Below are 22,923 nucleotides of genomic sequence, written 5' to 3'. Positions count from 1 at the left end.
CATTGCTGTGCATGCTTTCTTCTACCTTTGGGGGGTCTTTACCATGGAAGGGGGTCAATTATTGCTATGGGAAATAAGAAGAAAGGAGAGCAGAAAAATAAAGCAGGATGTTCATAGCCCTGCTGCCCATACACACACACACACAGCCACAACCACTGAACCTCCTAGAGGTCACCAGCTGATTGGATTTCCCTCATAATGCAAGACTTATCAAGGAAACCGATTAACATTAAAATGAAAAAGTGTACAATCCTGTTTTCATTGTGGTAGCAATCAGGGGAGAAGGACTTGGGACAGTTACAACATTCTTTCATCTGAAAGTCATATTACAATTGAACCTGCAGATGTTCCAGGGGACAACTGGCAAGCAAGCAGAACAATCATGAGAACCAACATTCTTTTCATTTTTTCCAATATGAGGGTACTTTTATGACCACTAACAAAAATCACACATGACTTACGTCTGGCATTGGTTACCCTCTAACTAATTAACTCACCTCTTCTTGGCTTGTATATTTATTCAACAAACATTCTCTAAGGTAAGCAAGGAAGTATCCTGGGCTGGTGTAAAGGGTATGGGATTTAGAGCCAGAGGTCTTGGCTGCAATTAAAACAGTCTTGAATAGGGACCTCCTCTTCAAGCCTCAGTTTCCTCATATAATAAAATGAAGCTAATATGCCGTGCCCACCTCATTTGGCTGCTGAAGTTTAAGTGAGCTCTTGTAATAACAGACCTGGTGCAGTATCTGATATGTAATAGACCCTCAAAAATGTTACATGAACCACATGTAATTCTGCTTTCAGGGTGGTCGTATTTTTGGAGGGGGAGATGGAATACATTCCCCTAATGCCCTAATATAAGATAGAAAACAGTAAAAGCTCTAAGATATCACAAAGAAAATGCTCTGGAGGGCCAGACAAAGCAGAGATTATTTACAGCCAGCGACATCAGGGAACACTTTCTGGAAGAAGGGACATGATGTAGGAGGATGCTACAGTTTATTTAAAAGGATAAGGATGGATGATTATTCATTTATACTTTAATAATAGAAAAGCCCAAGCCATTATGCTTAGTACTTTGAAGGGTGTAAGAAAGGAGAGAAAGAGAACACGACAAAGACCTTGTCCATAGATAATTTATGACCTAGTTGGGAAGAGGTCACGTGTGTGTATACATGCACACACACATACACAAGTCAGCTGTCCTTGACAATTTGTGACAAACGACTGATGAATAATTCAGAAATTTGGAGTGACTAAAATGGTAAGGGAGGCCGTGCAGTGCAACCAGAAGTGTGCTTGAAGGTCTCAAGTAGTAACCAGGCAGCTCTGGTTTTTCCCTCTCTGGGCCTCAGTATTCTCATCTGTAAAACAGATGGCTTGGTCTAAATCAGATTTTTCCAACCATGTGACAAGAACTGCTAATTTATGTTCTTAGACTAGAGAGACAGCTAGGGGGGTCAGGGTGGCCAGAGCTTCCAGGCCACTCCACTGTGGCCACAAGCAACTTCATCCATTTCCTCTGTGTGCCGTACAAATATTACCATTTTCCATGTGGCCATGACATAGAATATTTTGAAAATCCCTAGTTGAGATGATCACAAAGAATCCTGCCTGTTTGGTCAACCTATCAAGTGGAGCTTGAGTGCTGCCCTGAAAATAGAGAGGGCTTGAATTGGCTAAAAGCAGAGTCTTAGGAATCTAGGGAAGCTGGACCATGCGAGGGGAGACAGGCTCTGGGCGCTGTCCTGGCAAGTGAGCTCAGGCCTCCCGCAAGACCAAAGAAGGCATGTCTAGTGTTGGAGCCTCCTAGTTGTTACTTTCTGCTTTCTTTAATTGTATTTACATTTATAAAAATGGTCTCTGTGATTGTTAGTGTTGTGTGTCACCTTGTTGGCCCATGGGGTGACCAAATAGTTGGTTAAACATTATTCTGGGTGTGTCTTTCAGGGTGTTCCCGGATGAGATTAACATTTGAATTGGTAGACTGAGTTAACCAGACTGCCCTCCAGAATGTGGTGGGCCTCATCCAACTCGTTGAAGGCCTGAATGGAACAAAAGGCTGAGAAAGGGAGAAGTGCTCTCTCCGCGTGATTGTCTTTCAGCTGGTACATGGGTCTCCTCCTGCCTTCCAACTCAAACCATCGACCTTCCTGGTTCTCAGGCCTTTGGACTCTAACTAGAACTTTACCATCACCGTCAGCTCTCCTGGGTCTCCAGCTTGCAGACTGAGACTGCAACTCTAGGACTTCTTGGATATACATGTATCTTGTCTACTTGTTCTGTTCCTCTGGAGAACCTACACTAACACTTCTAATACATACCAGGTAACAGGGCATGTATTAATTTTCTCAAGCAATGAAACCACATCTGGCACAATCTCCTTTCCAAAAAGATGTTTTATAGCCATTAACTGTGTTAATGCAAATTAGTGAGTGGAAATTCAGCTTTCCTTCATATCATCACGGTTGATATGAAGCAGAGAAATGAACAAGTATATTCAAATACTAAATAATTAACAAATGTCTAAATTTGAAGCAGTTCTGGGATGTGCTCTGAAATCCAAAAGACCTTGTCTAAAGGCTGGTTTTGCCATTTGTGGTGATCTGACTGCAGACGAGCACCTCAGCCTTCTCCCCTGCACCACCTGTACCAGCGCCTCTTCCAGAGTTACTAAAAAGATGAGACCCAGCCCAGAGCTGAGTGCACAATGGGTGCTCAGGAAACGTTAGTTCCTTTCTCCCTGTTGAAATTCCATTCCACAAGGCACTAGAGGCTCTGTCCGGCCTCCACCTCATCCCTTACCACTCCAGGCTTCATTTACTCTCCCCAGACATACCTCCGGGCCTCTTCTCCTGCCTTTGAATCAGCAAAGCACACTCTCACCTCGAGGTCTCCCCATTTTCTTTTCCTTCTGCCTTGTCCAATCCACACTCTTCCTACAAGTACCGACATGGCTCACCGCACACTCCTTTCAGGTGTCTGCTCATCGACTGCCTTTCTGAACCGCCATATAAAAGGGAACCTCCTTCACTCTCTACCCCATTGCCCACCTTTATTTCTTACAGTACTCACTACTGCCCAACATAGTGTGTGTGTGTGTGTGTGCACATGCACGTGTGCATAAAAGATAAAAGCTGAGGCTTTGTTTTGTTCAGTGCTAGGGACACAGTAGATGCTCAATAAATATTTGTTGAGGGAATGAGATAACGAATGAATGAACGAACCAGGCTCAGTCACCACAGCCCCACTGCTACCGAACATGTGCAGAAGGACAAAGGTAGACATTCAGTCTCGGGTAGAAGCTGACGACATGGGGTGGGTGGGAAGCACTCACCCACCGGGGAGCCCAGGCTGGATTAACCCTGAGTTCTCCCCACTCCCCACCCCGCTGCACGGTTGGGAGGAGGAGGACTTTGCAGAGGAGACCATGTCTCCTGACTACTAGGACAGCCCTCACATAAACACTTTGAGCCACATTATAAAGGTTTTCACAAACACAAATCCTCACCCACTTTGGCCCAAGCAGCTGGGGAGATAAAGTGCCCCCAGAAAGTCTGGTCTGATCATCATGCAACACATCGCTATCCTATGCAGCGCCAAGAACACACGCTCTGGGTGAGACACACTTGTGGGTTCAAGTCCCGGCCCTTCCGTTTACCAGCTATTATAACCTGAGCCAAGCGCTCATATGGGCCCCTGAGACTTAGTTCCCTCTTCCCTAAAATGGGCATAAATAATGTGTAATTTCCGACGCTGTTGTGAAGAGTAAGGGAGATAGTGTAGTTGGGAGTCGACCAGAAAATAAGTGTCCTTGTGCCCCTGAGTGACACACATCATCAGAGATGTACACAGAACATTTCACCCCACTAATGTTAGCAGAAGGGAAAAATGATTAACATGTAAATAAGGCTTATATTTTCCCTGTTATTACTAAAACACAGCATTTTAAATGAGCTGTTTTGTCTTGCTAAAATCTGTTAATCCTAGTCACAAAAGGATTAGATGTTGAAATGCATTTTGAAATGTCTGGATGCTCAGGATGAAATTATTTAAATTAAAAGTGTTAGAGAAAAGGTAAATCTCAATCACAGAATAAGAAGCAGAACGTTTTATTATTTTCAAGTTCATACTGCAGTTCACACTGGCCTCTTAGAACGTTGTCTACTCGAGGTCTTAGAGGGAAATAGGCGGTGATGGTTTGCAAGGACCCCAGAGCATATTACGGTGTGTGGAAGGTGCCTCCTACCATGTGGGGCATCTGGGAGGAGGGGTGCTTGTCTGCATTTTAAACATCCTCCTGGAGCCCCACGGCCCCTAACCTGAGACTGGCTCTGAGCGTTTTTCCTGAGCTGCACTTCACACATAGAGGCCTCACACCCTTGACAGACTAGCCCTACACTGCCTGACCCAGGCCGTCACGGGAGACACAATCAGAGGCCCAGGACAAAGATGGACAACGTCCCTATGAATGTCCTTATGCCTCAAAAGAGCACTGCGTTGGGAAGCTCCTGCCCAAGTCACCAACATAGCAGTTTGAGGCCCGTGGCTGGAACTGACTAGAAGACCTGCTCAACCAGGAAGCCCAGGAGGTCCCCTGACCACCCAGGCTCAGGTACAGTAGTAACAAGGACCCTGAACCTGAGGAGCTTTCCAGTCTCTGCACTCTATCATGTGTTCAAGACAGGAATGTGGCTGCACCTGCTGCAGAGGCCCTGCCTTCCTCCCCATGCATCTCAGTCCCTTAGCACATGGAGTCCCACATCCCAGCCTCCATCCAGAACCTCATTTCTGCTTTTGCTCTCCCTTCTCAAAAGACCAGCAACACAGAAGATGGTTCCCGAGGAGCAGACAGCTGTGCTGCTCTCTGCCTGCTGCTCTCCCTTCTGTGCCAAAGCTGGTCAGGGGCTAATAACTAAAATGGATCATGAATGCACTGAGCACTCACTGTGTGCCAAGCATGGCTCCAACACTTCACATGTACCACCCCATTAAATCCTCACCATACGCCAAGGTGGAAGATGCTACTATGAGTATCCATATTTTGGCGACGTGAACAATGAGACACCGGGAGGCTGAGTAACCAGCCTGAGGTCACACAGCTGCCGAGCGGAGGGGTGGCCTACATCCCCCACATGGCCTTGGCCCTGCCCTCACATCTTGGTGCCTTCATTTTCCTTCTCCAAATTTAAGAGGCTACCATTGCTTCCAGCAAGACAGAGTAGGAACAACAACAACAACAAAAGATATGAAGAAGAATAAGTGTTGTGGAAAGCCCCAAAGAAAGACGCGACAGTAGTCAAAAGCACTGTCATTACCGGCCCTGACCAGGACAGTGACTATCAACAATGCTGGGCACCTTGAGTTACAATCGCACCACGAGAGTTCTTTGATGCAATGACGTGTTCCAACATAAGTGAAAAAGAGCTTCAGAGATGTGATTATATTTGAATTTAAGAAATAAATTGATAAACCTGTTTATCTAGTGCACTTAAAATACATGCTTTGCCAAATCTGCTAACTTAAATAGACTGTGGAAACTTTAACTATATTTGACTCTTGGGTTCCCAGAGTATTGGAGCAGCTGTGACCTCATGCAGTTATTCAGAACAAGTAGTATTCAGAACAAGTGTCAAATATCTACTATTTGCCAAGCACAGTGCTAGGTTTTACCCCAGTATATGTGGGTAAATAACACAGAACATCTTCCATCCTGGAGCGACTACATTCTAGTATAATTGAATGTTGGCTAGTACCGTGTAGTCTAGTTGACCAAAATATCAACACTGGATGTAAGCTTAATTTCTACTATGCCATCAAGTATTATCTTACTAAGAACATAACATTCACATCTTGTTTAACAGGCTTACAGTATATGGGTTAGTCTGCAGTATTTTCTCAATTGTAAAAGATTATACAGCCCTTCTGGTCACCATGTGACTTGCATGCACCATCTCCCCTTCCATGGGAGGGGAGACACATTTGATATAGAACTTGGTCATTTGCCCTATTTAGCAAATGGAATGTGAGTAGAATAAAGTGGAAGCTTCAAGAAGCATGTCAAGTTTCTGCCACCTTGCTCACTTTCTTCCCTCGGTCAAGACACATTCCAAGAAGCAGCTGCCCCTTCAGCCCAGGTCCCGGAATAAGAAAGGTGGAGCAGTGCCACAGAAGCCCCTGATATGTGACATAAGTGAGATGCTCATTGCTACCAACCACTGAAATTTGGGGGCTGTTTCTACTGCAGCAAAACTGACTAATACTCCACATGATCCCATATTAAATCTCTTCATGTTCACAGGTATTATGCGGAGGTCAGCGAAGAGGGAATTTGTCTATTTTATAGATGAGGTTCCTAAGACCTAAGAGTGGTTAAGTGATGGCCCAGAATCAAACAGCAAAGAGATGAAAGTAATGGGAATAAAACTATAGACTTACCATAGCCAGATATGATTAAAAACAAGACTGACCCATCTTTAGAGTAAAACTCTCTTTTGAAAACTGCAATTGATTAAAACACTAGCGAATTGTAAAGTTTTCATTGGTCTCTGGGCCAGTTCCTGATAGCAGGGATGATGTAGCAAAAGAACAAGAGATATACAATAAAAGAAATGCAGAATCGGAGGACAGAGCTTCCATCTCTGTTAAACTGAACGGGCTTCTGGCCTCAGCTCTTCCGCCCCGTGGCTGAGTGGCTGCACATCGTCACACTGAAACTTCTCAGGGACAGTGGCTACTCTCCGCTGGTCCCAGGAAGGCTTCCTAGGCTGAAGAGGGAAGCCCGGTAGCAGCTTCACGACAAGCATCCCCGGAGTGCCCATCACCCGCCCGGATCCGGCGCTGGGAACGGTGTGTTATTTCACCGGGAAATTCAAACATAAAGAGACCCTGACCTTAAAACCCAGGCAGGGAGGTAGTAATTCAGGACAGAGGCTCACAGGATCTGACATGAGTGACTAATTCAATTTTCTTGTTTCTATTCTTTTAAATTCGAGCCCTATCGTTCTTTCTCTTTGCTTTACTCTCTTTCTCTCTTACTTTCACTTTTTAAAAAAGCTCGTTTCAACGGGAGTGAGTGAGTCACCTTAATCATTTATTTAGACACATTTCGGGCCGGCTCTGCGCTCTCCGTCCCGGCTTGCTGACATATATGGAAGGCTGAGCAGCCGCTGATCTTTTCACCAGAGAGCTCAGTTTTCAAAAGCTATTTTTGAGGGGGCTGCACGTTGCCTTTCACAACGATTCACACCGCTGGTTTCCTACTCGGACCCGAACTCGGCTGACTTCCGACACCTCCCTCCCCCATTTACCCACAGAGGCTGTTTTCATTCAGCACCCGAGGCTTTTCATATCCTGAGCAACAATCCTGGCATTTTTCTTCCATTGGTATAATATCAACCAAAAAAACAATCGGCCCCATAGTGTTTAGATAAACAGACACATGTGTACATTTTTAAAGCATTGCACTGAATTGCAGAAACCAGACACTAACATAAAATCAGGAAAAGCGGTTCTGAAAGCTGGAAGCAAGCCCAAACAGGCAGTCAGAGACATACCAGGAGAAGCAAAGCTGACACAAACGGAGCTGTGAGCAAATGTCCGATTTCATCCACACCTCTCACCAGGCCCCACATTGCTAACAGAGGTCCCTCATAGGCATGCTAGTAACACCCTGCAATTTGTACAGAGCTTTTAACTTGTTTTCAAAGCTTGTGGTGTTCATAACATCCCCGAGGGGATGGAGGACAGAAGATCAACTCCACAGGTGGGTGAGGAGATGAAGGCCCTTCCGGAAAGGCTGTGACTTGCTTTAAGCAGATCGTTGGCAGGTGTAGAAGTCACTCTCCATTCTTTTCATATCAGGTACTGTGAATTTTTATTTCCCCATCTTTAAACATTTACAACATGCATCTGAAGCCAGAATATTCATCATCTCAATCCAAGTGCTCTGAAGTACAGTCCATCTAGCCAGGCCCTGTGGAATGCAGTCTCCTCGAGGACTGTGTTGATCTGTTGTATCTACGCAAGCACCTAGCACTGTGTCTGCACACAGTGGGTTCTCAAACAAAGTTGTTGAATAATTACAAGAGAAAACTTTTCTTTCCTCTTCTATTATCTTTAAACAAACCCAGCACCTGAAACAACAGCTGCAAAGGAATTACTCCCCTCCCCAACTCTCATTAATGAGCACTCCACAGTTTTATAACTATGTCATACACACTTTGACACACATACGGCTGGTGAAAATCCAATTTCATCACTGCCTTGTTGAAATTCCTTAACGGCTTCCCACAGACGTCAGGATGTCCTCCAGCTTCAATTTCCACGAATGCCACACCCTCCCCCCATGCTCCGACCCTCCTGAGCTACTTGTACCAATGGCTATGAGTTAGGACAAGTTGCTGTAAGTCTCCTTTTGTTCTGAGGATGCAGGATTCAGATTGGGAGGGGATATGAAGGTGGGAGCTGACAGCCATGGGAGGTCCCTGACCCTGGCATGTCACCACAGGCTGAATGCTTCTGCTCAGCCTTCTTCTCTCCCCTTGCTTTAACAGATCTACATTTCCTAGGTTCTCTCCCTGCCTCAGAAGAAGCCCAAGCCTCTCAGAGACCAGTGTTCAGCTCTACAAAGGAAACTCCCCACCAGGGAGAATGCTCTTTTCTTTCTGGAAAAGTCTCCAGAGACAAGGCCTTCCAGGTCCCTGGGCCCACCCCCCCAGCTACCCTCTGAGTCAGCAAAGTGGTGAGTGGAAAGTCCTGGCTGGACTCCCGACACGCTTTGAGGGTTTCTCGAGAGCCTCCTTGTTCCAGCCTGTGGTTACTCTTTGTAAACACCCGTCCCCAGCAGGGATCCGCACAGTCCTGCTAATCCCTGGGGATTTCTGGTGAAGCCTTCTTCCTCCTGACTCCAGTTAACACTCCCCTCTCCACAACTTTCACTTCCAGCTTCTTCCTGGCACCTTATTCCGTCTCTAGCAATTCCATCCATTTGATGGTTGTCCAAAAAGGAATTGGCTAATTGGAGTTTAGAGCCGACATTCCTTCAAAATTCCCATTTTTCTCAAACAATCAGGAATAATGGTTCATTAGAACTCTTGGCCTTAAAAAAATAAGAAAAGAGGGCACAGAGTTATCATAAATGCTGCATTCTCCCTCTACCCCAGTCTGGAGTGAGGTGCTAGAGATGTAACACTAAGGGTAAGTGCGCCTTCCCTCCAGGATGCCCAGGCCGGTGTGGGGACAGACCAGAGACAAAGGAGACAGTAAAAATACAGTGAAAGTTCTCAGTCAGAGGGAGTGGGGAGGGTACTGCAATCGAAGCCTGGCTCTCGTCTGTCTCCCGGACTCACCCCCTGCTACCATCCACTTGTCCACTCTGCTACAGCTCCTGGCCTCCTTGTTGTTCCTTCAATGGGCCAGACACACCCCACCCAAGGTTTTGCAATTGCTGACTCTGCCCAGAGCACATTCTCCCTAGCTAGCTACATGGTTCCTTCCATCACTCCCTGCAGAACTTCCCTCATCACCACCTTCTCGTGAGGCCTTCCCTGACCACCCAACTTAAAATAGCATCGCTTTCCCCCAAATTCCCCCTCCCCACCCCTCACTCTGTCCACTCATCTATGCTTCATTTTTCTTCATGGAACACAAAACCATGTAACATAATAGACATTTTATGTGTTTATGGTCCATCTTTCCCCAGTAGACTATAAGCTCCATGGGAGCAAGGAGTTTTGTCTCTTTGGTTCACTGCTGAATCTCCAAACTGACCCAGGGGAGAATGGCCTGACTCACTGCAGGTGCTCAATAAATATTTGTTGAATAAGTGGATGGAGGAGGGATGGAGGTATGGATGGATGGATGAATTTGGTGGGGAGTTGGGGAGGTTTCCAGCAGAAGTAACATCAGAAGTGAATCTCAAAGGATCTGTTTGGCTAAAGAAAGAGCATTTTGGAAAGAGAATGCTCATGTATGATCTAGGGTAAATCACATTACTGTTTTCTTTTCTGTAATATGAAGCAAGTGCATAATACTGGCAAGTCTGTGATGAGCTATGAAACTAAAGTAGGAGTCTGGGCCAGCTAAAATGCACCAAGGATGGTGCAGCTGATGCAAGATGGAAAAAGACAAGAGGAACCGTGCCCTTCTCCACAACCACTAGACCAAGTTCTGACCTCAGCAGACAGAGACTGAGGAAGCCGGGCACGATGAAATGAGAGCTGGGTGGGTCTGCAGGACTTGATCTCACGGGTCAACACGGCATGTTTAGGTTCTAAGCCAAGGGCAAAATCTCAAGCACGCTACAGAACTATACTCTGTATTGTTAACTCACAAAGCAAGCCACAACCTTTCATGTTATCTGCCTTTGGGTAAATAATTGCATCTCTTTGAGTCTTAGTTTTGCTGTCTACAAAATGAAGTCCACAACATCTTCTCCCATTAAATGACATGTGAAAGCTTCTAGAACAGTGTCTGACGCTTTGCAAGCACATGGCAAAAGTTTGTTATATGGAAATACATTATTTGCATGAAATTTACATTAAGGTAGGGAGAGCCATGGGACTCCATTCTGGAAAAAGGCAAAGAACTCCAGCTATGATTGTATTTTCTGAGGCTTAAGTAGAGTCATGACAGGAAAAAAGATTTTATTTTCCTAAAAAAATAAGATTGTGGCCTGGAGGCAGCGTGAACTATGTGGTATGGGAAAGTGAGGGATTTTGAGAGCCAGGTGGACTCGAACCAAACTCCTGGTGCCCCATTTTCAATCCCACGTCTTAAAACAAGTTTTTAAAACTTTCTTAGCTTCAGTGTCTTTATCTTCAAAAGAGAAATATATCTACCTTGCAAAGTTGTCTGTAGGGTGAGAAACATATACAAATAGACTAGCAAAATAGAATTAATAGGTACTAAATGCATGTTGAAGAGCATAATTCATTATATTAACATCACTGAAAATTTGGAAAATTAGGGGTCATGTCAGTACTGGGTAATCTGTAAATAACTAGGTAGAAAAATAATCCACGTGCATATACCACAAAATAGCAAGCACACTGTAGCTATTTTAGTTTTTATGAGCTACTCAAATTATTTCCTGAATTTGAGGTTGAACAGAAAAATTTGCACAACCCACAAACTTACCAGCAGGTTACCAAGTGGACAGTGTGAAAGGGAAGGAGAGATGGAGCCTTGAGACACAAGTGGTTTAAGGGAGGAAAAAACAGGGGACATGCCCACAGCACTTCATCCACACCAGCACGAGTTTACACATTCGTCCCCAGTCATGAGGAGGAAACCCCCACTGTGGACCCACGGGGAAGAGGGCTCTCAGCCACAGCAACTGCAGGCCAGAGCCAGGCAATCCTCTCCCTCTCCACAGAGCCTTGGGCCTGGAGTCTGGGGCCAGGCTTCCCTCATCAACCCAGGAATTGCTTTAGACTTCAGAGATGAAGGAACAGGGTTCAGAGAGGGAAAGAGTCACAGAAGGTTAGCTGAGTCAGTGGCCAACCTCAATTCCCAGGGGACTTCTGGGCTGTGCTCTCTCCACACCCTGAGAGGTCTTTCCGCTCCTCAGAAGCTTAGTAAGCAACAGTGTGCAAGGATCCCTAACCCCCTCCTTCTGTTCCTTCTCCTCCCTCACCTCCAGTCTCCTGACTCTGCTGTCTTCAACAAGGAGACTAGAGCAAGCCACGTTCCATCAGGCGAAGGCAGCTACAGTGGTTTCTCCTCCGTGTTTCTCTTTCTCTTTCCCTTTCTTTGCTCCTTCATCATCTTTTCCTACCTTCCCCCAACCAACTATTAAATCAAACTAAATATATTCCTAGTCCTTTATTTTTTAAAACCTGTTTTAGGTTTTTCTTTCATTTATTTTTATTTTTAAAGTAGTATGCTCAAATGGTTGGAGTCTTTACAAACATGTAGAGAATAAGATTTGAGAGGGTTCTGTGTTTCTGAAGCAGAAGAATTAGATATTTCTCCCTAAGAAAACATTATCTAGTTGCTTCCTGCCAGTTCCCTCAGAATTGTCTTTCTCGGTGGTTATCGGTCCCTGAAAGACAAAAGGTCCCTCAGCCCTGCGGGAGCACCTCCGCGGTCAGTTCCATTCGTGAGCCACACAGAGGCCAGGGGACAGGCTGAGGTAGAGGCTTGTCCAGGGGGCGCCCGGCAGAGCCCTGGCCTTGGCAGCAAGTCCCAGGATCCAAAAGGACCCCCAAAACACACGTGCATATGCACTCAGACATGGTTCCTCACACACACACACCCCTACACATGTTTGCATACTCATGTACCACACATATACCCACACTCGCATACCATGCACACAGTTACACATGCACACACTCACACACCCATGTACCAGCTACACCCTCAGACTCACAAACACCCACTCACAACACACAAACACACCTGAGTCCGGGCTCTCTAATTTATAAGGACCAGCCATCCCTACAGGTATCCTCAGCTCAGTGTGCCTGACGTCAACCATATTTACAACTCCCAAGTGGCTCCACAGTCCATGCAAACCGAAGGCCTCAGGATCCCAAACTTCAAGGTCACTTCTCCATCATGGAAACCCCCTGTCCATGGTCAGGCTCCTGGTTCCTATCAAGAGTTACTGCTAATTGAGAGTCTCCTCAGTGAGCAGAGCGAGTGCTCAGAGAGAGGCAGAGCCACTCACTGTTTAGATTCTAGAGAAAATGTTAAACTTTCAACCTGGCAAAAGTCAGAATTATGATACATTAAGCATAAACTCAAAAGACAAGAAATAAAGACAGAATGAGAGAGGGAGAGAGAAGTAGGTTGGTCCCCACTCCTCTTTACCTAAAAGTTTTATATTTCAATACCTAGCCCACAGAGACAGGCCATAACAAGGACCTATTTCCTTTCCTTGGGCAGATCTTGCACTGGTCCCATGCTCTGCAGTAGGGAACTTTCACTCTTCTTCCTGACGCTCCCTTAACAATGCCTGGCGTGGCCTTAGCTATAGTCCCAATAATGCAGAGCAGCCACTGGCAATGGCCATCACAACAGGACAATGGTCACCTACGATGCTTGGATAAGCATTTACTAAGCCCTCACTGGGCATCAGTGGAGGTGCTGGGCCCAAAATGAATGAGACACAAACCAGCCTACAGCATCAGAAGGTCAGTGTTGTGAGAGAAGGAAAGGAATGGCCAGGAGGAAACCAAGGCAGAGCTCATGAAAGGCCTCCCACATCCCTCCAGTCTGCCTGGAGGCTGGAGGGCAACTACAGGAATGCAGCCAGGCAGGCTGCTTCGCACTTTTCACTCTCTTGTAACGCCCTGGCCTCTACTCCTAGCATCTCAGAGAGAGAGAGAAAGAATTCATTTACTCAGGAACTGAGTTTTTAGGGCCCAGAGAAGGGAAGCGACACGCCCAAGCTCACCCAACAAGTCAAAAACAGACCCAAGATAAGAACCAAGACCTTCTCACGCTCTGCTCGGGGCTTTTCACTTCCCCATGCTCACTCTTCAAGCCCCGCTTCCTCCTCATAAGGCTAAAATGATGAGTAGGATTTAAAAATTCCCTTCTCCCTCCCCGCCAAAGGCCAATGATTAAACTTGGTTATAAGCCACACTAGATCAAAAATTCCCAGCTTATTTTTAGTTCTAAGAAAGTTTTTAAAAATTTACTTCGTCCCAATGAAACTTTGGATGCTTTAAACAATGCTTTAAAAAGATGTTGTTGCGGGGCCAGCCCCGTGGCGTAGTGGTTAAGTGCGCGCACTCCGCTGCTGGCGGCCCCAGTTCGGATCCCAGGAGTGCACCGATGCACCGCTTGCTAAGCCATGCTGCGGCGGCGTCCCATATAACGTAGAGGAAGATGGGTAACATAGAGAAAGATGGGTACCGATGTTAGCCCAGGGCCAGTCTTCCTCAGCAAAAAGAGGAGGATTAGCATGGATGTTAGCTCAGAGCTGATCTTCCTCACACACACACAAAAAAAGATGTTGTTGTTGTTTTATTTTTGTGCCAATCATGGTCATTTAATTCATTTCCTATTATTTAAATTGACCATTAAGGCTTTTGATGAGCACAAGATGAACTATGTCACCAGACCATCTGGTATCCAGAGCTAGGATACTCGAGGGAGGGCCCCACCCATGTCTTCCCAACCCCCAACCCCAGGGACGATGTGAGTGCCTTTGGGTTTTTAGAAAGAGAGGTCCACAAATCCTTCTTTGAAACTCTTTCCTCCGATGTGCTTCGAAATTCAGAGTTTTTCCAATTTCAGAACGATAATCAAGTACACATACCATGTTATGTATACCCCCAGCAGGGTCTGGGGCACTCATCTTTCCGGCAAAAACTTATTCATTCTGAGAGGGATAAATGAAAACCATAAATAGTCTCATGTATGATCAGGCCAGCTTTTGCCTCCTAAGTTATGAAAAAAACTTTACATTTTCAGAGCATTTTGGATTTTGGACTTGTAAACAAGGGAATGTCAGAAAATAGTTTATGACTCTATTATTCCTGAAGGTACTCAAGGGCCTAGATTTGAAACTTCGACACTCCAGAAAAAAACAAAACAAAACAAAACACACATTTACAAAATAAGAAAAAGATGTAGGGTGGGAGATGGATTCTATAGTATGTGTAATGCTGGATGCTGACTGGAATCATTATCCTTGTTACAGTCCAGTAAACAACATTGCCAGGTTCATTTCAAGTATAAAATGAAGGCTTTCGAGCTAGAAATATGAGTCCCAAGGAATGGATTTGGAGCCTTTGTCAGGGCAGTTCAGGAATGTGTCTGTCAGAGAGAGAAGTCCCAAGTCATTTTCCACCCAAAACAAGTAAAGAGGAGTCTAAAGGAAGTAGCAGAAATTTTTCAATCACATTTTCTTCAAAAATCAGGCAAAAAGGGTGACTGACATATGCTTAACTCATTTATTCTTTGCAATATTCTTGAGCCACAAATATTACGAACTTCAGTTTGCAAATTAGAAAACTTAGCGAGCCTAAGGAATTTGCCCAAAGGAAGAGCCAGGATTCCAACCCAGGTCTGTGCACGCCCACCCTGTAGCCCTGGGATGTTCTCAGAGAACTTCTAGGCACACTTTGAAATCTCTGGATTTCAAAGAGTTTTAGTCCAGTTGCAGGTTTTGCAAGGCTGAATTCTTGTCCCAGCCTTGGAAAAGCCTCTGAACTTGGTTTCTCTCTTGCAACCTTTCTCTTGACCTCAGTTTCTGTAAAATAGCAGTTAGACTAAAGGTGTTCTTCCAGGTTTGACAGCATGTGAGTCTGTCATTCTGGAAGCCAAGACCATAGTTCTCTTGTGTTCCCATGACCTCAAGCTGTCCCAGGGAGGGGTCTGAAAAATAAGTTATACACATCCTGCCTCGACTGGGTGGGCTCCACCGCTCAGGAAGGCCAGATGCTGCGCACACCAAAGGCTCAGCTCACAACTGCCGGCTGGGTTCTCTGATGCAGTGAGCTGAGCAAGGGTCGCTCTCGAAGGACATCAGTCCAACACAGAGACACCGGTCACAGGGAAGCACTTAAAACACAGCTACATTTTATTTTATTTCTTTCAGTTTCAAGGTATGGAGACATCTTTGGCCAGCTTGAATTTACTAACTCTTTGAGATGAGTATTCCACCTAATACACATGCTTATTAATGCCACACTCCTGACATGTGCACGGCTCTCATTTCTGGTGTGGATGGTGGACAGAGACCAGGCTCTGAACGCACACAGATGCCAGGCATGCCACCTTCCTAATGAGGTGATGTCATGCAAGTTCCTTAACTTCATGGGGGGACTTCAGTTTCCCCATCCATAGACTGGGGATAGTATCTATTTCAAAATCTCTTTGCGAGATTGCTCAAAGTGGACATTAAATGCTCATTATTCCTGCCAACGATACCCTATATTGCTCAGAAGGTGCTGCTGCCCGCATTTTACCAAGAGGAACACAAGACTCGGAGAGATGAGATAACCTGCCAAAGCTCAGGCTGCTTGGGAGCGGGCAGGGTGGGTAGAAGACCCCTGTCTCCTCTGTCTCTCCCTTTGCCCTCCCCCAACCACAGCTCGCTGTCCCTCTCCTCTAGGTGCCTGGGATCTGGCGTCACTGCTGCTACTGGAAGGGCTTGCGTTTGGCTGCCAATGAGAACGAGGGAATTTGATGGTGCCTTAAGGTAGCTGTGTTTTTGTCTTTGTTCCTCATGATCCTAAACTGATTGTGTATTTTAATTTATTCTAAAACCCGGAAATCATCAAACCAAATGATTTTTTTTTTTAAAAGGACATTTACCTAAAACAGAAGAGCACACTGCAGTAACCAAGGCATCTGGGAAGTCAAGCCCTTCACATCATGTCAGTGAAGACCCTGGAACACAGGAATAAGCTAGTGACCCTCCTCCCCACCTCTGCTGAGCTCCTGCGTGCCTTCTGTCCCTCCCTTTGGTCATCAGCCTTGACTTTCAATCATTTATCTGGATGCTCAATCAGAACCTTGGTTCCCTTTGTGGGAGGGAGAGCAAGGTCTCTCTGCTCTTTGAGAGGATTCTTTGAAAACACACTTGGCTCTTTCCATCTGCAGCTCTGTCTCAGCAACCCTGCTAACTAAGGCTGCCAGGTTTTGCTTCTTCACCTGTCACTTGGAGAAAGGAGCCCAAGGGCTTATTAGAAGCCCTTGTGGTGGAAGGGTCCTTTCAGGTCATCAAATCCAATCTTCCCATTTCACCAATAGTAAGACTAAAGTACAGAGATGTGCTCCTCCCCACCCAGGCAGTGAAGAGCAGAGCCCGGGGCCTTAGTCTTCCAGGCCATGTGCTTTTCTGTTCCATGCCTTCTCTCCCTACAACATGTCAGGTATCATTCAGGTGCTCCACGGACAACACCCACGTGGAGGGAAATGGGCTGTGTTGCACTGAGTTGAAACAATTACATTTCCCTCTTCCCCTGGCACACTGCACTCTGTATGACACCAGTGAAGCTCCACCCAGGCACCTGTTTCCTCCTCTGCCTCCCGTGGGAGTGAGAGTTCCCTGCAGGCAGGGACAATGCCATATTGATCACTGGATCCTACCTGGTGCAGCACAGGGCAAGAACCCACCCCATACATATTTGATCAATGAATGAATGAAAGATCTCATTTTTATGCTTGATCCATCATAAAACTGCAATTATAACTCTTTAGGGGCACTTCATTTCCCCAGTTTCATTTTAAAGATCTAATTATCTATGCCATACAGAATTTTTATTAGAAAGTGAAGTCATTAAATCAGCAGACACCAGACTCAGGCCCTGAGATAATTGCAAAAAGAAACACATCTGTCCGCAGTGCTAAGCTGGACCTGGTAAGCACAGTGCTGGCAAACATGGCGCCCAATTTCAGCACTTGGATTCACTGGGACAATGGGGTTCTTAAACCAGGGAAATCAGGCTTCTAAACTCACTGAGAAAGGCTAGTGAGCAATTCTATAATCTCTTGTCAATAACTCCATCTTCCTAGATGTGAGTTATACTGACTGAATCCAAATCCCCCCTGCATTTGAAATGTCCACCCACATTATCTGACCTTGTTGCTTCTGTCCCTATATCCCTGGGATGCAATTGTCATGCTTTCCTTTCATATAATCAGTTATAAAACCAGTTCAGTTTATTTCAATGACAAACCAGCAACCCATCCTTGTGCAAAGAAAGCTACTTCTAGCATCATCAAACATTTTCTCTTAACTCAGACATGTCAAACTCCTCTTCCATTCGTCACTTCTAGAGTGAAGCCTCAGCCATCTGCAGAAAGCCTCGTTAATGCTGTGCTGAGAGCAAAACCCTAATAAAGTCTCTAAATATTTACTATGAGTCTGAATTACAACACTGACCAGTTCCACCCCTGGTAAAATCTGCTCGCTTTCTCCAAACACAATTATTTTAGGTCACTGAAATGCCAGCCAAGGAAATGACAAGACTGTGTACTCTGGCACAAAGAGTGAGCAGGGCCCAGTTTTAAATTCTGGCCCTGCCATTTACTAGCTGCTGGACTCTGTGCAAGCCACCTCACCTTTCTCAGTTTCCTTAACTCTACACAGGGGACGAGAATACTAATGTCACAGAGTTGTGGTCTTGATTTGACATAATGCATATACATATATATGGTAACTTAAAAAAAAATAAAAGAAAGCTAAACATGTCCAGAATAAAAAAATATGAAGCTTTCATTTTAAAGTATTCTCTGACAAAGGAGCCAAGAATACACAGTGGGGAAAGGAGAGTCTCTTCAATAAATGGTGTTGGGAAAACTGGACAGCCACATGCAAAAGAATGAAACTGGAGCACTATCTTAGACTATACACAAAAAGGAATTCAAAATGGATTAAAGCCTGAATGTAAGACCTGAAACCATAAAACTCCTAGAAGAAAAATATAGGTGGCAAGCCCCTTGACATCGGTCTTCGCTATGATTTTTGGATTTGACACCAAGAGCAAAGGCTACAAAAGTAAAAATATACAAGTGGGACTACAACAAATTAAAATATTCTCACAGATGGTAACGTGTTTTTGAAACTCAGGGTGTTTGTGGCCATTTCAAATTTGTACACCTTTGAGACAACAAATGTGTTGATGACTTGCACAGAGTTGTGGTGTCGCAGAACATAGCTTCTCTGGTGAGAGATAACTCAAAGACTAACCAGCAGTGTGAGGAACCTGAGCATGGGCAATTGTTAACATTCCCAGATAATGAATGGATCTCCGAAGGCCAGAATCAGTCCAAAGAGCTCCCCACCATGGTTCTAAGAGGACCCAGAGGCCCAGTAACTGCGAACTCTTTTCTAATCAATGTAACTAAATAACAGCAAGTCTACTGTGAGGTGGGCGCCATGCCAGACCCTATAAATACATAAGATCATTTACTTCTTAGAAGACAAGTATCATTACTGCCATTCTACAGATACAAGAATTGAGGCTCAGAGAAGTTACATACTCTTCCAGGATACCACAGCTAGGATATAGCAGTACTAGAGTCTGAACTCATGTCTGTCTTCAAAATCCACTTTCTCTGCGATCACCATGGTGCCTTGTCAGGTAATTCACGCAGCCCCTGAGAAAGGATTTTGACCAAATGAAATAAGAACCAGATGCTACCATAAGTAGATAAGTCAAAACCCAGCAAGCAAGGCAGGATGCCTCAGGCACATGCCTCTCTCCTGTGCCTGCTCTCCAGAGCTGAGTGAGGGGCTCTACACCCATCTTCTGTGAGGGCCACACGAGGGCTTGCCACGTGCGCAGTGGTAGGACAACTGTATTTCAGCCACAAAGCACAGGTTGCCTGAATTGACCCTAATGGGTGACTTAGTCAAGTCGTCATCTCTGGGCCCCACATCACCCTGTTATCACACCACTGCCTGCCTGTATTATAAGGATCTCTTTCCATGTCTGTCTTTACCACCAAACTACATTCTTTTAAAACAGGAATACTGTTCATTTTTGTAATCCTCAGTTCCCAAGGCTGCATTTGGTACAGAGTAGACACTCAGTAAATGTAAGGTGCACAAATAAAGAAACAGATTCAACGTCAAAGCTGGACAAGATGAATAGAGAATTCTTCTGTCCCTGAGAAATTAAAACTTAATTATTCCAAGTCAGTTCCCAATCTCTGGGCAGTGGTTCAGGGGTCTCTTTAACACTGAGACCTCCCAGCAGGATGAGGACATTGTGGGTCCTTCAGGCTTTCAAGTGTTTAAAGCACTCCCTATAAGCTACTTCATTCCATCCTACAAGAACAAGCAGATGTGGCCAGTAGGACAGATGCTGTCAACCCCATTTTGAAGACTGAAACCAAGGCCCACATGAGTGAACTGACTTCCCCAGGGCCAACATCTGACTTTGAGGCTAGTGATTCTCTGGTCTTTTCATGTCACCATGATGCTTTTTCAGCTTATTATGAACAAGCCTATAGCATGAGCAATGTGCAGGGAGAAAGGGGAGAGGAGAGGGTGTGCGATGAAGGGAAAAATAAAAAGGAAGAGAGGAGACAGCTTCTCTGGAGAGTGTCACAGACAGCTGACAGTCGGTGACCCTACGGCCCTGGTGAGCTCTGAACTCCTCACCCAGGGCTGACTCCGGAGGCTCTGCTGGTTCCCAGTGCCCCTGACTCATCCGGCTACATCTCGGCCCTGAGAGTAAAAGCAAACTGAATGCTTCTTGGTGCTGAGTAAAAACAGGAAGTCACAAGTGGCTTCACTCTCCTCTCAGCTTGGGTCTCCAACAGTTGGGGTCAAGGGTGCATGAAAGACCTGACAGGCAGCTCCCTGGCAGCTCGCCTCCCTGGGAGTCCAGCAGCACTCCACACCCGAGCGGCAGGGAGACGGGAAATGCCTTCCGATGAGCCTCCTGGAACGAGGGTTTAGGGGCTCTCCTGTTCCTCTGTGAGCAGGACCACGAAGCCCACAGGGTGGAAAGTCAGGGAGATGGGCGTTTGCATGCCGGCTCCATCACTTTTCCATTCATTCAAGAAAACTGAGCATGGACTATATGCTAATCAGGGTGACCTTAGGGAACTAGCTCACTCTGAGCTTAGTTTCATCATGTGCAAAGTGGGGACAGCCCCTACCCCACAGGGCTGGTGTGAAGATGGAAGCAAATAGCATCAATGAGCTCTTCTGCCACACTTGGGGTCTATTCTTAGCCCCAGGCAGTATGCTACCCTGTGTGTGGGAGCCTGTGACGCTGCTGCCCCCTTCCTGGAGCTGGAGGCAGCAGGGAGAGTGGGCAGGTCTGTTCCCACCTCTCTTCCTCCTCTCGCCTCACAGGAGCCCAGGGCCAGGAGGAGGTGAAGTTTTGCCAGCCCCCAGCCTGGGCCCAGCGCCCATGTTTATGACTGTTTATCTCAGAGCAAGTAGAAAGGAGAAATTAGATCCATAAAAGACAGGACAACAGACCAATAAAAACCAGCTCCCAGAAGAGTCAGAAGGAGGAAGAGAGGCAAAACTGTCACCATAGCAACACAAGACAGTCAGAAGCACGAAAGAAAAACAGCCCTGCTCTGCCTCCTCTCTTCAAGCAAAGCAAGCCCTCGGACCCCATTCGGAACAGCTCAGTGAAAGCCAACGACCCACCCTAAAGCCCCGGCCCCCAGGCCGAGATGCCCAGCCTGACCTGGCTAGCAGCCACCCTCCTCGTCCTGGCCCAGCACAGGTCCCAGCCCTTCACAGTCCCAGCCCAGCTTTCTGTGCCCTGGGGACTCAAAGCTGTGCAGATGGCCCAGGCCCTCTCCAGAGGAGATGGTGACAGGTCAAAGAGAGGGAAAGTGTCCTACAGGGTAAGGAAGGAGGGCCACAGAGCTGTGAGGCAGACCAAGGCCCTGAATACCAGCCCATTACCGTGCTCTGGGTTCCCTGGGGAGCAGGCGGGAAAACAAGGGTATGGGAGAGGAGAGCAGACCCAGAACAGTGGCCCCATCAGTGCTGGACCCTGCACTCCCAATACAGTGGCTGGGGGAATTCTGAGAATCTGAGAGTGGAGTCAGCAAACAGCTTTGGAGGTCTTCAATGACACAGCTCTTGGCCTAGTCTCTGGGGACACTGGCCAGCAAGTCAGGGCAGCTTGGAGGAGGACCCAGAGACCGGCTGGCCCATTTTGACAGAGGCTTCTCAGTCCTTCAGCTGGCAGGCAAGACAGGTGTCTCCACCAAATAGCGTGGCTGGCTTGGGACCAGGCTTTTGGGAAGTGGGTCAAATTGTTCCCAAAGCTCAGGTGCATAAAGTCCCTGTTTCTAGACTGAGATTCTGGGGAGGGTGATGGCAAGGAGGCCTGAGCAGCTTGCAGGCTGGCTAAGAACCTCTGGAGCAGGTGGCAGCAGAAGGGTCCAGGTGTGCAGGAGCTGGGAATGGCAGTCATCCCTGTCTCTGGGGCTGTAGAGAGCGGTGGGGACCCAGGGCCTCTGATGGTGGGAACAGGGAAGGAGAGGGTTGGGATCTCCTGGAAGAATGGCTTGGAGCTGAAGATACCTGGGGGTCTGGGCGGGGGGAGAGGTTGAGTGGTTGAGGGGCGGGGGGTGGGGCGTGATCTGGAACACAATCAGGTGGCTGCTCTCTCTGGGGAGAAGGGGCAACGGGGAGCATAGACGGACATCTGGACGCGATCGCAAGAGACGGGCTAAAGGACTGGGTCCTCCGCTCTCCCTCCCTCCCTCCCCCAAGGCTGCAGGGGCGTCGGGAGCTGGGAAAGATGGCAGGGTTCGCCCGGCGCCTCCCGAGCCCGCTTCCCCAAGACCCCCGGCCGCGCCCCCGGCCGCGCCCCCCGCCGCGTCCGCGCCGCGCTCACCCCGAGTCGCCGCCGCCCGGCTCGGCCGCCCGTCCGCCGCTGCCCCAGCCGCCGCCGCCGTGGACGCCTCTCCCGCGGCCGCCGCAGCCTGCGAGACGGCCCCGGAGCCCCGCCCCGGCCCGCCCCGGCCCGCCCCCAGCCCGGCCCGCTGCGGCCGCCCCGCCCCGGAGCGGGGATCCCCACCCCCGCTGTCACCCGGACTGGTCCCCACACCCGCGCGGCGACCCCTTCTGCGCCCGGGATCTCCACACGCGGTAACCTCTGCTCTTCTCTCGGCCTTGGGGCCTTGGCCACTTGGCTATGCCCTCCAAGACGAAGCCCGGATCTGCTCTTGCTGTTCTACACACCGAATTCCTCCATACCCACGATTTCCCTAAGAAAAAAAAAAAAAAAAGAAAACGGGAGAAAGGCCTTGCAATCAATTCCTGGAGGCACACCACCCTCAAATTAGTGCCCATGCACCCAGCCAGACCATCCCAACCCCTACCCACACCCCCAAATTACTTTGGATTCTGAACCTAGCCTTCCTCCCTTCCCCTCCCTGCTCATTGTATTAACAGATTCCCAGCCCTGGGGGCCGAAGTTCTCTGATGGGACCACCAAAAAAGTCTTCACAACTGCTTAGTCCAAA

The 22,923-nt window shown here is 47.2% G+C and overlaps 1 protein-coding gene across 2 annotated transcripts in view; it reads right to left on the bottom strand.

Moving 5' to 3' along the window:
* The window catches only part of CYRIA (CYFIP related Rac1 interactor A), a 104,644-nt gene extending 82,306 nt beyond the window's left edge, over positions 1 to 22,338 (bottom strand). The window contains exon 1 of one of the 2 annotated variants that reach the window (XM_058551759.1): positions 22,293 to 22,338. The gene's annotated coding sequence lies outside the window, so the exon portion shown is untranslated. The remainder of the gene's footprint in view (positions 1 to 22,292) is intronic. The other variant, XM_058551758.1, reaches the window with a different exon arrangement.
* Positions 22,339 to 22,923: the final 585 nt, after the last annotated feature.

Source organism: Diceros bicornis, chromosome 12 (genome assembly GCF_020826845.1).
Source record: "Diceros bicornis minor isolate mBicDic1 chromosome 12, mDicBic1.mat.cur, whole genome shotgun sequence".
Lineage (NCBI taxonomy): Eukaryota > Metazoa > Chordata > Mammalia > Perissodactyla > Rhinocerotidae > Diceros > Diceros bicornis.
This window is presented reverse-complemented; position numbering and strand designations above follow the sequence as displayed.